Source organism: Salvelinus fontinalis, chromosome 3 (assembly GCF_029448725.1).
Source record: "Salvelinus fontinalis isolate EN_2023a chromosome 3, ASM2944872v1, whole genome shotgun sequence".
Taxonomy (NCBI): Eukaryota; Metazoa; Chordata; class Actinopteri; order Salmoniformes; family Salmonidae; genus Salvelinus; species Salvelinus fontinalis.
In genome coordinates, this window is record NC_074667.1 from 34,327,439 (window position 1) to 34,333,818 (window position 6,380).

A 6,380-nucleotide genomic window follows, 5' to 3' on the forward strand; every position below is an offset into this window, starting at 1 on the left:
TCTTCTTGGGTATACAAGCTTGGCACACCTATATTTTTTAGAGTTTCTCCCATTCTTCTTTGTAGATCCTCTCAAGCTCTGTCAGGATGGGGGGGGTCACTGTACAGCTATTTTCAGGTCTCTCCAGAGCTGTTCGATCAGTTTCAAGTTCGGGCTCTGCCTGGGCCACTCAAGAACATTCAGAGACTTGTCCCGAAGCCACTCCTGCGTTGTCTTGGCTGTGCATAGGGTCATTGTCCTGTTGGAAGGTGAACCTTTGCCCCAGTCTGAGGTCCTGAGTGCTATGGAGCAGGTTTTCATCAAGGATTTCTTTGTACTTTGCTCTGTTCATCTTTGCCTCATTCCCGCCTAGTCTTCCAGTCCCTGCTGCTGAAAAACATCCCCACAGCATGACGCTGCCACCACCATGCTTCACAGTCGGGATGGTGCCAGGTTTCCTCCAGACGAGACGCTTGGAAGAATCTTGTTTCTCGTGGTCTGAGAGACTTTAGGTGCCTTTTGGAAAACTCCAAGCGGGCTATCATGTGCCTTTGACTGAGGAGTGGCTTCCGTCTGGTCACTCTATCATAAAGGCCTGATTGGTTGAATGCTGCAGAGATGGTTGTCCTTCTGGAAGGTTCTTCTATCTCCACAGAGGAACTCCAGAGCTCTGTCAGAGTGACTATCAGGTTCTTGGTCACATCCCTGATGGGGGTCCTTCTCCCCCGATTGCTCAGTTAGGCCGGGCGGCCAACTCTAGGAAGAGTCTTGCTGGTTCCAAACTTCTTCAATTTAAGAATGATGAAGGCCACTGTGTTATTGGGACCTTCAATGCTGCAGAAATGTTTTGGGACCCTTCCCCAGATCTGTGCCTCGACACAATCCTGTCTCGGAGCTCTACGGACAATTCCTTCAACTTCCTGGATTGGTTTTTGCTCTGACATGCACTGTCAACTGTGGGACCTTATATAGACAGGTGTGTGCATTTCCAAATCATGTCCAATCAATTGAATTTACCACAGGTGAACATCAGTCAAGTTGTGGAAAGATCTCAAGGATGATCAATGGAAACAGGATGCACCTGAGCTCAATTTTGAGTCTCATAGCAAAGGATCTGAATACTTAAATAACATATTTACCTCAGTTTTTTTAATACATTTACAAACATTTCTAAAAACCATTTTTTTTCTTTGTCCTTATGGGGTATTGTGTGTAGATTGAGGAGGAACATTTTTTATTTAACCCATTTTAGAATAAGGCCAGAATGTAACAAAATGTGGAAAAAGTCAAGGGGTCTGAATACTTTCCGAATGCACTGCATATATTTCTAAATAACATTCTTGAATGTTCTCTGAATGTCACTTAAGTTCTCTTGTGGTTTTTATGGAAAGTTTTCTTAACGTTCTCGAGACTATTTGAGAACATGACTTCAAATAAAACCCTGAGGAAACCTGTAGGAAAAGTTATGCTGAAGTACTGAAATTCCTACAGAAGAACGCTTGAACCTTGAACCTTACCTTGAACCTTGAACCTTACCAACATTGCAATTAAATTTAGCCATGTTTGAACTTTAATGAAACGTTCTGATAAAGTAATAAAATAGCCAGAATATTATATTTTTTTTCTTCAAGTTCCTTAAATCTGCTGAGAATATTCCAAAGCCAAGCAACTACGCTGCACCATTCCCAGAAAGTTGTGGGAAGGTTGTATGCAAAATGACCATAGGACAACCAGGCTCTCACCAAGCTCTAAGAAACATATGGTTCTCAGAACGTTATGTGTTAGCGGGGATCTCTCTGTGGTGCTCCATCTTGACCTCCCAGCAGGACAACATCATGTCTCCTTGCAGCCTCTCCACTGTACAATCACCTCTCCACTGTACATAACAACCATGTAATTACAGATAGAGGGGCAGACTCGTCTCTCCCTCTATTGTTACTAAATTGTCTGGGTCCCAAATGGCACACTATTCCCTGTATAGTGCTCTGACCAGAGCTCTGGTCTAAAGTAATGCACTGCATTGGGGAATAGGGTGCCATTTGCTACTCAGTCATAGCCTACTGTAGTCAGTAGCTACTAACAAGCTTAACAAGCGGATCCCACAATGTTACACAGACTATTAATAGGAAAATAGGAATGCTACTGTACACTGCGGTTTGTTCACCCAAGTGAGTTTATAATGGCACAGGTCCTATGCAATAACTCAGGAGAGGCCTAGAACCTAAAGGTCTCCTCTCTGTAACTCACTCAGGCATAGTTTTGGAAGTAGTTTTGGGGTGCTGCGATTGTTTTTGCCGACTGGGGGGGTTGGGGGTGATGCAGAAGAAGAAAAAAATTGCAGTCCCTAATACAAGACAAGTAAAGGGCCAGTGCATTTTTTTAAACTAAGTGTATTTACCAGCATTTGTAACTTGAGTCTGATAATTATCTGTAGGCCTTGTAGAATAGAAGAAGAATTTATTCTATGTGAAAACTGATATGGTCTATTCATTCCTTTCCTATTTTAGTAGACGCTCTTATCTAGAGAAACTTACAGTAGTGAGTGCATACATTTTCGCACTGGTCCCCTGTGGGAATCGAACCCACAACCCTAGCATTGCAAGCGCAATGCTCTACCAACTGAGCAACATTTTTTTGGTCTCAAACACTGAGCGGAAGCATTCATATATAAAATATCCCCATAGTCTAGTAAAGGCATAAATGTAGCAGATACTAGCCTCCTTCTGGCTTCAAAAGAAAAACATTCCTTATTCCTAAAATAAAATCCCAATTTCAGCTTCAATTTTTTTGTAAGTTGTTGAATAAGCAATTTAAAAGAGAGGCCGTCATCAATTAAATTCCAAGATATTTATATGAGGTTACAGTCTCAATCTCAATGCCCTGACAGGTAATAATAGGTGAAAAGTTCATAGGTCTATTTCTTGCTTTATAAAACACCATTAGTTCTGTTTTGTCAGTGTTGAGGATAAGCTTCAATTGACACAAGGTATGTTGATGTCACGACTTCTGCCGAAGTCGGTTACTCTCCTTGTTCGGGCGGTGTTCGGCGGTCGACGTCACCGGTCTTCTAGCCATCGGCGATCCATTTTTAATTTTCCATTTGTTTTGTCTTGTTTTCCCACACACCTGATTTTCATTCCCCCATTACGTGGTGTGTATTTAACCCTCTGTTCCCCCCATGTCTTTGTGCGGAATTGTTTGTTGTAAGTGCTTGTGCACATTGTTGTCTGGTGCACGACGGGTTTTGTACCATATGTTGTTATTCTGGATGCCGGTGGTTTTGTGTATTAAACTGCTGCGGTTATTACCCAGTTCTGCTCTCCTGCATCAGACTTCTCTGTCACCAGTTACGCACCCCTTACAGTTGAACAGTATAAAAAGCATTTTGCAAGTTCTGGAAAGCTTTTGTAAGAGACGAGGCACAACAGTAAATAACAGTATCATCAGCATAAAAATGAAGATGTGCATTTTGGACATTTTTGTCGAAATTATTTATATAAATAGTGAATAAGAAAGGACCAAGTACAGAGCCTTGGGGCACACCATTGCAGACAGACAATTTAACAGACCATCAAATTGAGTGCACTGAGTTCTATCAGACAGATAGTTAGCAAACCATGCAACTGCATGCTCCGAAAGACCTACACTCGACAATCTCTGCCTTAGTATAGCATGATCAACTGTATCAAAATCCTTAGAGAGATCAATAAAAAGTGAGACACAGTGCTGTTTTTTGTCAAGGGCTTCAGTGATATCATTTAAAACCTTCATGGCTGCTTTAATTGTGCTATGATTCTTCCTGAAGCCCGATTGGTACATTGATAAAATAGAGTTAGTAAATAAAAACTATTTTAGCTGTTCACTCACAAGGGTTTCAAGTATTTTCACCAGGGGTGACAGCTTTGAGATTGGCCTATAATTATTTAAAAGAGATGGATCTCCCCCTTTTAAAAGTGGTAATACAAATGCTGATTTCCAGATCTTTGGAATTTCATTACATTCCAGGGTTAGATTGAACAGATATGTAAGTGGTACAGCTATGAAATCAGCAGCCAGATTTAAAAAGACCTGCAGGCTTTCTCTGATCTAAGGATTTCAGGGCTTTATGTACCACCTGCACTGAGAATGGCAAAAAGCTAAAAGTTTGACCAGCTCTCACTGGTTCATACACACAGGGTTGTACAGAGACAGATGACACTCAATCTAACAGCCTACCAGATGATACAAAGTGCTCATTGAAACAACTCAGCATTTCAGTTTTGTCATATACAGCAACAAAGTCATTCAATACACATGACGGTAATTCATTGACATTACTGTTACCAGACATAGACTTAATAGCCTTCCAAAACCTTCTAGGGTCATTCAGGTTATCAGTGGTAACAGACATAAAATATTCAGACTTGGCCTTCCTGAGAAGAAAAGAACACTTGTTTCGTAACTGCCTAAAAATAAGCCAATCAGCATCAGAACATGATTTCCTTGTAAAGGCAGTCAATGTTGTTCTCCTCCTCAAACGAGGAGGAGCATGGATAGGACCAAGATGCGGATTGAGGGAAATAAGCCATCTTTTAATGAAAACAGCAAAACAATACACTACAAAACTACAAAACAACAAATGAGACTAACCTTCAACTGTCCTGTGAGGACACAGGAACAAACACCCACAAAAGCCTACTGCCTATGGCTACCTTAAATCTGGCTCCCAATCAGAGACAAATGAATGACAGCTGTCTCTGATTGAGACCCAATCTAGGCAGCCATAGACATAACTAGACAACCTAACAAACACTATCCCATACACATACAACACCCATGGACTAACCAAACACACACAACATACAATGCCCACCCCAACTCACGCCCTGACCAACTAAACATAATCAAAATAACATAAAAATAGGTCAGGAACGTGACATAACCCCCCCCTCAAGGTGCGTACTCCGAACGCACCACCAAAAGTCTAGGGGAGGGTCTGGGTGGGCATCTGTCCACGGTGGTGGCTCCGGCTCTGGACGCTGTCCCCACACCACCATAGTCACTCCCCGCTTCCGTATCCCCCACCCAATGACCACCCTCCAACTAAACCCACCTAACTGAATGGGCAGCATCGGGATAAGGGGCAGCACCGGGATAAGGGGCAGCACCGGGATAAGGGGCAGCACCGGGATAAGGGGCAGCACCGGGATAAGGGGCAGCACCGGGATAAGGGGCAGCACCGGGACAAGGGGCAGCACCGGGACAAGGGGCAGCACCGGGACAAGGGGCAGCACCGGGACAAGGGGCAGCACCGGGACAAGGGGCAGCACCGGGACAAGGGGCAGCACCGGGACAAGGGGCAGCACCGGGACAAGGGGCAGCACCGGGGTAAGGGGCAGCACCGGGGCAAGGGGCAGCACCGGGGCAAGGGGCAGCACCGGGACAAGGGGCGGCAGGTCCTGGCTGAGGGACTCTGGCAGGTCCTGGCTGAGGGACTCTGGCAGGTCCTGGCTGAGGGACTCTGGCAGGTCCTGGCTGAGGGACTCTGGCAGGTCCTGGCTGAGGGACTCTGGCAGGTCCTGGCTGAGGGACTCTGGCAGGTCCTGGCTGAGGGACTCTGGCAGGTCCTGGCTGAGGGACTCTGGCAGGTCCTGGCTGAGGGACTCTGGCAGGTCCTGGCTGAGGGACTCCGGCAGGTCCTGGCTGAGGGACTCCGGCAGGTCCTGGCTGAGGGACTCCGGCAGGTCCTGGCTGAGGGACTCCGGCAGGTCCTGGCTGAGGGACTCCGGCAGGTCCTGGCTGAGGGACTCCGGCAGGTCCTGGCTGAGGGACTCCGGCAGGTCCTGGCTGAGGGACTCCGGCAGGTCCTGGCTGAGGGACTCCGGCAGGTCCTGGCTGAGGGACTCCGGCAGGTCCGGGCTGAGGGACTCCGGCAGGTCCGGGTTGAGGGACTCCGACCGGTCCGGGCGTAGGGACTCCGGCAGGTCCTGGCTGAGGGACTCCGGCAGGTCCTGGCTGAGGGACTCCGGCAGGTCCTGGCTGAGGGACTCCGGCAGGTCCTGGCTGAGGGACTCCGGCAGGTCCTGGCTGAGGGACTCCGGCAGGTCCTGGCTGAGGGACTCCGACCGGTCCGGGCGTAGGGACTCCGGCAGGTCCTGGCTGAGGGACTCCGGCAGGTCCTGGCTGAGGGACTCCGGCAGGTCCTGGCTGAGGGACTCCGGCAGGTCCTGGCTGAGGGACTCCGGCAGGTCCTGGCTGAGGGACTCCGGCAGGTCCTGGCTGAGGGACTCCGGCAGGTCCTGGCTGAGGGACTCCGGCAGGTCCTGGCTGAGGGACTCCGGCAGGTCCTGGCTGAGGGACTCCGGCAGGTCCTGGCTGAGGGACTCCGGCAGGTCCTGGCTGGACGGCTCTGGCAGGTCCTG